Here is a 10,630-nt window from a genome sequence, read left to right as displayed (position 1 = left end):
AATCAGTGAGCGCATGGTACTTCTATGATCGTATAGAGGCGCATGAGATGCCGGGGCTTCAGCTCAAATAGCACCTTGAGCAGCTTCTATTGACATGGAGCAGCAGGAAACATTGGGGTATCAGGCTTGGAGCTCCACCCTCATATGGAGCAGTTTCTATTGACATGGCGCAGCAGGAAGCATTGGGGAACCAGACGGTAAGCTCCAACCGCATCTGGAGAAGCTTCCATTGACATGGAGCAGGGAACATTGGGACATCAGGCTGGGAGCTCCAAAGTCACCTGGAGCGACTTCTGTTGACATTGAGCAGCAGGGAGAATTGTGACATCAACCTGGGATCACCAAACTCAACTGGAGACGCTTCTATTGACATGGAGCAGGGAGCATTAGAACATCAGGCTGGGAGCTCAAAACTCACCCGGAGCAGCTTTGATTGACATGGATCTGGGAACATTGGGACAACAGGCTGGGATCTCCAACTTTACCTAGCGCACTTCGAACTCTTGCAGCTCATGGTTATTTTATGAAATCAAAACCGAACGTATATTCTTACACACACATACACATTTGCAGCTGAAAAGCGTCTCAGAAGATAGATTCAGATAACCATTGATTTATGTCTGGATTAATGGGCTATCCTTATCTGGTGCGAAATTGATATTGTAGCCAGCACTTACCAGCAGCTGTGCAAGCAGCAGAGGGATTACGGAACCCTTTCCCGGGAACGTGTTTCTGTTATTTTACAGGTGCATATGTGAAAACGTATGAAGGGATCCAGCAAGGTCACATGGCGGAGTGGGCTAAACAGGTGCACTGAGGTTTTTGAATCTCGGTTGTGTGAATTCGAATGCCTGTGCTGCCATTTCAGTGGATCAACTGTAATGCTACAGCATGTTGAAATGTGGGTCCAAGTTAAAAAGTTGGGGTTTGCTTCTCAAAGACTTGACAGTGGTGGGTGCGAATATAGACTCAGGCAAAGGAATCAGTGCCTGTGCTGACATAACAGTGTTCACCTTCCATACGAAAAATCGTGGGTCAAGCAGCTCGATCGCAGCTGTTCTGTTTCTGAAAAATTGAGTTTTCACTGGAGCGGAAAGCAGAGCCTCATGCCATGGCTTTTGTGAAACAAAGTCCTGCAGTGACTCGACTTGTCATTATTTGGTGTTGTGGTGAATGGGAAAATGTTTGCGAAGTCGGTGTTCCATCATTACCATCATTTCTGTCCAAAATACAGAAGGGAAATATAATCTAACCGAGACTGGGATTGATTAAATTCACTTTTCATGGCCCATTCTCATTATGTCCTTTCTTTCTCTGTTTCCAGCACTTTCTGGGAAGTGGTAGTGCACTAAGGCTGAGAAAAAAATAGAACGAGTAGTTTGGACTTGCCCTGCTGTTAAGTCGCTGAATCAAGATTCCAACCTCAATAAGAGCGTGGGGTCAAACCACACCACTAACATTCTTGCTGATCAACTCTAACTCTGCAGCTGGTTAAAGTGCTGCGTCGATCCCCGCTTTATAGAACAAAAGAAAATCAGTTTTGCTTCCCAGGGAATTAACGATGGTGTGGGATAGTGCCAAATATTTCAAAGTGTCTGTGCGGTCATGATCGTGTTCGCCTCCCGTGCGGAAAATCGCAAACAGCTCTGCTGTTCCAGGCAAGTTGAGCTTTTACCGGAACCGAATGGAGACTGTTATTTCATCGCTGTTGTGAAACAAAGTCCTGCGATGACTCAACTCGTCGTTATTTGGTTTTCTGGCTAATGGGAAAATCGTTCCAATGAATTTCGATTTCATATGTTATTGAATTTCTCCTATTTCCTTCATTTCCGTCCTGTAGACATCGGAAGGGAAAGGTAATCTAATCGAGACTGTGATTGGTGAAATTCACTTTTTATGGCCCATTTTTATTATGTTCTTTCTTTCTCTCTTTTCAGCATTGTCTGGGAAGTGGTGGTGCATTAAGGCTGCAGTATGTTTGAAAGAGGAGTTTGGAATTGCCCTGTTGTTAGTTGTGAGATTACTTTATGACTCATGCCCTCGGACTGTCTCACATTGAGTATTCATGCATCCCTGTGTCTAAAAATGCATGAGGTTTGCCAGTTTTGTTTGTGTTCCGTGTTAATTTTTTTCTGTTTTGCCAATTCGCTCAATACATTACGAGTTAACAGGGTTTTTGAGGTAACTTCCAGCAGCAAAAATCCTCAACAGAGGATCTGGGAAAATTTCATGGAGTATGATCAGTCGGAGCAAATTTAACAAAGTCGTTCATTTCTGCAGTGTTTCACAATACTACCTTTCCCGTGAGCAGTCAAACAGACTAAATGACTGTGCCACAGACTGCGACGGCAAACTCCGCTAAAACGTAATCCTTTAAAGCCGGTGTCAGCAACACAACGTTTTTGGGGTACACCGCGTGGAAACAGATACTTTGGGGTATCTCGTCCATGCTCACCACATAGCCAAAGTTAAACAAGTCCCGTTCCCCAGCATTTGGCCCCAATCCCTCTAAACCCATCCTATCCAGAAACTCACCCGATTACCTTTGCAATTTTCTGAGCCTCCTCCACCCATTCCATACACGCACAACCTTCTGTGTGGGAAATGTGCCTCAGATCCTTTGTCAATTTCAGCCCACTCACCTTAAACCTATGCTCTCGAGTTTTCAACTCACCCCAACTTGGGTAAAAGACGTAAATACTCCGTTTACAACCCTTCCATAAGATCATGTCGCAGCCGTAACCTATAAGAGCGTGGGTTCAAACCACACCACTAACATTCTTGCTGATCAACTCTAACTCTGCAGCTGGTTAAAGTGCTGCGTCGATCCCCGCTTTATAGAACAAAAGAAAATCAGTTTTGCTTCCCAGGGAATTAACGATGGTGTGGGATAGTGCCAAATATTTCAAAGTGTCTGTGCGGTCATGATCGTGTTCGCCTCCCGTGCGGAAAATCGCAAACAGCTCTGCTGTTCCAGGCAAGTTGAGCTTTTACCGGAACCGAATGGAGACTGTTATTTCATCGCTGTTGTGAAACAAAGTCCTGCGATGACTCAACTCGTCGTTATTTGGTTTTCTGGCTATTCCACCTCGCCCTACGGTCCAAACATTGACGACATCCTTGTCTATATTTTGTCATCAATTTCACGTGTCGTTTTTGACGTTTTCAAGATGTCAGTTACGCTGGACAACAACGAGCTCTGGGAAACAGAAAGGTGAAACGTAGAATGGCTTCAACTTTCAGTGCTGGATGCCACTGAGAAGCAGCACGGGCGCTAGCGGCTTGTTTCTGTAGTGTAGTGGTGATCGCGTTCGCCTCACACGCGAAAAGTCCCCAGTTCGAAACTGGGCAGCAACTGCTTTGTTCTTCAACTACTGCCTTTTCCATGGACAAGAACGGAGCTTACTTGCTTGCTTTTCCATCTGCAAACCTGCCTTCGAATTTGCTGGAACAAATCTGTTCTCGTAGTGAAATGTAATGCAATTCCATTTCATGACTGTGCAGAGCATTGTCAAGTTTTTCTGCAACCTGGTTCTGATCATATGCCATTCTGTTTGAGAGTGTAGTTCCCGCTTTCTGATCCTTCCACGAAAAGCAGTACCGCATTTGCATTCCTTGCGCAGGCGGCTCGGTTGAAAGACAGGGAAGAAACTGATGCTCAGGTGTCACAGCGCACCACGAATTCCTGAACTTGTCTGCCTGTCAAATATACCCCAAGGTCGTCTCTGAAAGACCTCATTTGGAAGCTGTCTGTCCTTCTTCAACGTGCGAGAATTGGCACCAGAGGTCCTGAATCATGTTTTGGAGCAGTTCGCACGTTAGTGACTCATTCAATTAGCAACAGCAATGAAAGAAATTACACTCTCAGAGGAACCTCCGGACCTTTGCTTTCATAGCGTCGCTAGTATTAAGGTCCGCCCCGAGATCTAAGTCATGTTGGAACTGAAACAGAGGAATCGACAGAGAGGCTACAGAATGACATCGCATCCATTTGGTTTTCTTTAAAACACTGACGAGCAGGAAAATGTAAACGGGGAGGGCGAGTGGGGAAGTGAGGCAGTTGCAGCTCTGGTGAAATTCCTTCTTTGTGATTCACTCAGCAACCAGAGACGTGAAACTGACTCAGGCGTGAGAGCTCTTCACATCGAGAACAAAAAGCACTCAAGTGCAGTTAGCACCTCTTCCGGAGTGGGGGTGGGGTGAGGTAATTACCTTTTGACTTCTGTGACTATGTTCAGAAACTGCATTTTAGATCGAGGTGAACAGAAAAAAACATTTCTAAAAAGCACCATGGAATTTAGCAAAATTTATTGAGTCGCTTCTCGTCGATTCCCACACAGGTTTCCAACTCAGTTGGTATCCATGTGGCTCATGTCCAGGAGTGAACATCTCTGCAGCAAATTGCACGGTTAAGGTAAAAGGCAAGGAAAGTGGCATCTCGAACCGGCTCCGAGGTCAGAGTATCCTCACAATGTGATCTGTCGTTCTCGGATTGTAATGCTACCGCCGGTTTAAGGGTGGAGAACATTCTTTGGGACACTTATTCTGCAAAACAGACACAGTGACTGAAACTGTGCTGCACGGTATGATGTAGAACACGGCCTGTTCAGCTTTGTGCATTTTCCCTGTCGTCCGGTGTGTTTCATGTTCCGTGTAAACGTGAAAGTCGCCCTGTTTCGAGCAATGGGTGAAATCATTGAGCAAAGCAAGAGTCGAAATTGCAGTAAGGTCAAGCAGATCATGTTTACTTGACCAAATCATAAGCGAATATATATTCTCACGCCCTCACAGATACATTTGTAGCTGAAAAGGGTCTGAGAAGATAGACTCAGCTTACCATTGATTTTCGTCTGGATTGATGGGCTATCATTATCTGCTGCGAAAATGACATTGCAGCCGGGCACATCCCAGCAGCTGTGCGAGTCGGAGAGGGATCCCTTGGAACCCTTTTCATGTGACTTTGCATCTGTTGTTATGCAGCAGCACAATTGGAAATGCAATAAAATGGGAGCGCGCGGCCGGCTGGTCGTGTGGCTGAGCGGTCTAAGGCGCTGGATCCACGTTCCAGTCTCGGAAAGGTCGAGGGCTCGAATCCCACCACTGTCATTTCAGCTGATCAACTCCGACGCTGCAGCTCGGTAAAATGCGGTTTCCGTCCCCATTGTATATTAATGTTGAAAACGAAAGTAAAGTGGGTTTGCTTCCCAGGGAATTAACTGTGGTGTGGGATAGTGCCAAATATTTCAAAGTGTCTGTGCGGTCATGAGCATGTTCGCCTCCCGCGAGGAAAATCGCAAGCAGTTCTGCCGTTCCAGGCAAGTTGAGCTTTTACTGGAACCGAATGGAGACTGTTATTTCATCGGTGTTGTGATACAAAGTCCTACGGTCACTCTACTCGTCGTTATTTGGCTTTCTGGCTAATGGGAAAATCGTTCAAATGAATTGCGATGTGGTATGTTATTGAATTTCTCCCATTTCCTTCATTTCTGTCCTGGAGACATCGGAAGGGAAAGGTTACCTAATCGAGACTGTGATTGGTGAAATTCACTTTTTATGGCCAATTCTTATTATGTTCGTTCTTTCTCTCTTTTCAGCATTGTCTGGGAAGTGGTGGTGCATTAAGGCTGCAGTATGTTTGAAACAGGAGTTTGGAATTTCCCTGTTGTTAGTTGTGAGATTACTTTATGACTCATGCCCTCGGACTGTCTCACATTTAGTATTCATGCATCCCTGTGTCTAAAAATGCATTTGGTTTGCCAGTTTTGTTTGTTTTCCGTGTTAAATGCTTTCTGTTTTGCGATTCGCTCAATACATTTCGAGTTTAAAGGGTTTCTGAGGTAACTTCCAGCAGCAAAAATCCTCAACTGAGGATCTGGGCAAATTTCAAAGAGTATGGTCAGTCGGAGCAAAAGTGAGGAAGTCGTTCGTTTCTGCAGTGTTTCACAATACTACCTTTCCCGTGAGCAGTCGAACGGACTAAATGATTGTGCCACAGACTGCGACGGCAAACTCCGCTAAAAAGTGATCCTTTAAAGCCGGTGTAAGCAACACAATGTTATTGGGCACACCGCGTGGAAACAGATACTTCGGTGTATCTCGTCCATGCTCACCACATAGCCAAAATTAAACAAGTCCCGTTCCCCAGCATTTGGCCCCAATCCCTCTAAACCCATCCTATCCATAAACTCATCCGATTATCTTTGCAATTTTCTGAGTGTAATAGCCTCCTCCACTTCCTCTGGTAGCTCATTCCAAACACGCACAACTTTCTGCGTGGGAAATGTGCCTCAGATCCTTTGTCAATTTCAGTCCACTCACCTTAAACCTATGCTCTCGAGTTTACAACTCACACAAATTTGGGTAAAACACGTAAATACTCAGTTTACCACGCTTCCATAAGATCAAATCGCAGCCGTTACGCTGCAGGGAAAGTCGTCCCAGCCTATTCCACCTCGCCCTACGGATCCAAACATTGACGACATTCTTGTCTATATTTTGTCATCAATTTCACGTGTCTTTTTTTTTAATGTTTTCAAGATGTCAGTTACGCTGGACAACAACGAGCTCTGTGAAACAGAAAGGTGAAACGTAGAATGGCTTCAACTTTCAGTGCTGGATGCCACTGAGCCGCCGCGCGGGAACTAGTGGCTTGTTTCTGTAGTGTAGTGGTCATCACATTCGCCTCACACGCGAAAGGTCCCCAGTTCGAAACTGGGCAGAAACTGCTTTGTTCTTCAACTGCTGCCTTTTCCATGGACAAGAACGGAGCTTCCTTGCTTGCTTTCCCATTTGCAAACCTGCCTTCGAATTTGCTGGAACAAATCTGTTCTCGTAGTGAAATGTAATGCAATTCCATTTCATGACTGTGCAGAGCATTGTCAAGTTTTTCTGCAACCTGGTTCTGATCATATGCCATTCTGTTTGAGAGTGTAGTTACCGCTTTCTGATCCTTCCACGAAAAGCAGTACCGCATTTGCATTCCTTGCGCACGCTGCTCGGTTCAAAGACAGGGAAGAAACTGATGCTCAGGTGTCACAGCGCACCACGAATTCCTGAACTTGTCTGCCTGTCAAATATACCCCAAGGTCGTCTCTGAAAGACCTCATTTGGAAGCTGTCTGTCCTTCTTCAACGTGCGAGAATTGGCACCAGAGGTCCTGAATCATGTTTTGGAGCAGTTCGCACGTCAGTGACTCATTCAATTAGCAACAGCAATGAAAGAAATTACACTCTCAGAGGAACCTCCGGACCTGTGCTTTCATAGCGTCGCTAGGATTAAGGTCCGCCCCGAGATCTAAGTCATGTTGGAACTGAAACAGAGGAATCGACAGAGAGGCTACAGAATGACATCGCATCCATTTGGTTTTCTTTAAAACACTGACGAGCAGGAAAATGTAAACGGGGAGGGCGAGTGGGGAAGTGAGGCAGTTGCAGCTCTGGTGAAATCCCTTCTTTGTGATTCACTCAGCAACCAGAGACGTGAAAGTGACTCAGGCGGGAGAGCTCTTCACATCGAGAACAAAAAACACTCAAGTGTAGTTAACACCTCTTCCGGAGTGGGGGTGGGGTGAGGTAATTACCTTTTGACTTCTGTTACTATGTTCAGAAACTGCATTTTAGATCGAAGTGAACAGAAAAATACATTTCTAAAAAGCACCATGGAATTTAGCAAAATTTATTGAGTCGCTTCTCGTCGATTCCCACACAGGTTTCCAACTCAGTTGGTATCCATGTGGCTCATGTCCAGGAGTGAACATCTCTGCAGCAAATTGCACGGTTAAGGTAAAAGGCAAGGAAAGTGGCATCTCGAACTGGCTCCGAGGTCAGAGTATCCACACAATGTGATCTGTCGTTCTCGGATTGTAATGCTACCGCCGGTTTAAGGGTGGAGAACATTCTTTGGGACACTTATTCTGCAAAACAGACACAGTGACTGAAACTATGCTGCACGGTATGATGTAGAACACGGCCTGTTCAGCTTTGTGCATTTTCCCTGTCGTCCGGTGTGTTTCATGTTCCGTGTAAACGTGAAAGTCGCCCTGTTTCGAGCAATGGGTGAAATCATTGAGCAAAGCAAGAGTCGAAATTGCAGTAAGGTCAAGCAGATCATATTTACTTGACCAAATCATAAGCGAATATATATTCTCACGCCCTCACAGATACATTTGTAGCTGAAAAGGGTCTGAGAAGATAGACTCAGCTTACCATTGATTTTCGTCTGGATTGATGGGCTATCATTATCTGCTGCGAAAATGACATTGCAGCCGGGCACATCCCAGCAGCTGTGCGAGTCGGAGAGGGATCCCTTGGAACCCTTTTCATGTGACTTTGCATCTGTTGTTATGCAGCAGCACAATTGGAAATGCAATAAAATGGGAGCGCGCGGCCGGCTGGTCGTGTGGCCGAGCGGTCTAAGGCGCTGGATCCACGTTCCAGTCTCGGAAAGGTCGAGGGCTCGAATCCCACCACTGTCATTTCAGCTGATCAACTCCGACGCTGCAGCTCGGTAAAATGCGGTTTCCGTCCCCATTGTATATTAATGTTGAAAACGAAAGTAAAGTGGGTTTGCTTCCCAGGGAATTAACTGTGGTGTGGGATAGTGCCAAATATTTCAAAGTGTCTGTGCGGTCATGAGCATGTTCGCCTCCCGCGAGGAAAATCGCAAGCAGTTCTGCCGTTCCAGGCAAGTTGAGCTTTTACTGGAACCGAATGGAGACTGTTATTTCATCGGTGTTGTGATACAAAGTCCTACGGTCACTCTACTCGTCGTTATTTGGCTTTCTGGCTAATGGGAAAATCGTTCAAATGAATTGCGATGTGGTATGTTATTGAATTTCTCCCATTTCCTTCATTTCTGTCCTGGAGACATCGGAAGGGAAAGGTTACCTAATCGAGACTGTGATTGGTGAAATTCACTTTTTATGGCCAATTCTTATTATGTTCGTTCTTTCTCTCTTTTCAGCATTGTCTGGGAAGTGGTGGTGCATTAAGGCTGCAGTATGTTTGAAACAGGAGTTTGGAATTTCCCTGTTGTTAGTTGTGAGATTACTTTATGACTCATGCCCTCGGACTGTCTCACATTTAGTATTCATGCATCCCTGTGTCTAAAAATGCATTTGGTTTGCCAGTTTTGTTTGTTTTCCGTGTTAAATGCTTTCTGTTTTGCGATTCGCTCAATACATTTCGAGTTTAAAGGGTTTCTGAGGTAACTTCCAGCAGCAAAAATCCTCAACTGAGGATCTGGGCAAATTTCAAAGAGTATGGTCAGTCGGAGCAAAAGTGAGGAAGTCGTTCGTTTCTGCAGTGTTTCACAATACTACCTTTCCCGTGAGCAGTCGAACGGACTAAATGATTGTGCCACAGACTGCGACGGCAAACTCCGCTAAAAAGTGATCCTTTAAAGCCGGTGTAAGCAACACAATGTTATTGGGCACACCGCGTGGAAACAGATACTTCGGTGTATCTCGTCCATGCTCACCACATAGCCAAAATTAAACAAGTCCCGTTCCCCAGCATTTGGCCCCAATCCCTCTAAACCCATCCTATCCATAAACTCATCCGATTATCTTTGCAATTTTCTGAGTGTAATAGCCTCCTCCACTTCCTCTGGTAGCTCATTCCAAACACGCACAACTTTCTGCGTGGGAAATGTGCCTCAGATCCTTTGTCAATTTCAGTCCACTCACCTTAAACCTATGCTCTCGAGTTTACAACTCACACAAATTTGGGTAAAACACGTAAATACTCAGTTTACCACGCTTCCATAAGATCAAATCGCAGCCGTTACGCTGCAGGGAAAGTCGTCCCAGCCTATTCCACCTCGCCCTACGGATCCAAACATTGACGACATTCTTGTCTATATTTTGTCATCAATTTCACGTGTCTTTTTTTTTAATGTTTTCAAGATGTCAGTTACGCTGGACAACAACGAGCTCTGTGAAACAGAAAGGTGAAACGTAGAATGGCTTCAACTTTCAGTGCTGGATGCCACTGAGCCGCCGCGCGGGAACTAGTGGCTTGTTTCTGTAGTGTAGTGGTCATCACATTCGCCTCACACGCGAAAGGTCCCCAGTTCGAAACTGGGCAGAAACTGCTTTGTTCTTCAACTGCTGCCTTTTCCATGGACAAGAACGGAGCTTCCTTGCTTGCTTTCCCATTTGCAAACCTGCCTTCGAATTTGCTGGAACAAATCTGTTCTCGTAGTGAAATGTAATGCAATTCCATTTCATGACTGTGCAGAGCATTGTCAAGTTTTTCTGCAACCTGGTTCTGATCATATGCCATTCTGTTTGAGAGTGTAGTTACCGCTTTCTGATCCTTCCACGAAAAGCAGTACCGCATTTGCATTCCTTGCGCACGCTGCTCGGTTCAAAGACAGGGAAGAAACTGATGCTCAGGTGTCACAGCGCACCACGAATTCCTGAACTTGTCTGCCTGTCAAATATACCCCAAGGTCGTCTCTGAAAGACCTCATTTGGAAGCTGTCTGTCCTTCTTCAACGTGCGAGAATTGGCACCAGAGGTCCTGAATCATGTTTTGGAGCAGTTCGCACGTCAGTGACTCATTCAATTAGCAACAGCAATGAAAGAAATTACACTCTCAGAGGAACCTCCGGACCTGTGCTTTCATAG

This window comes from Chiloscyllium plagiosum, unplaced genomic scaffold (assembly GCF_037043375.1).
Source record: "Chiloscyllium plagiosum isolate Xiang-an unplaced genomic scaffold, Cpla_swu_hap1 HiC_scaffold_51, whole genome shotgun sequence".
In the NCBI taxonomy this organism is placed as follows: Eukaryota; Metazoa; Chordata; class Chondrichthyes; order Orectolobiformes; family Hemiscylliidae; genus Chiloscyllium; species Chiloscyllium plagiosum.
Note: the sequence above shows the minus strand (reverse complement) of the source record.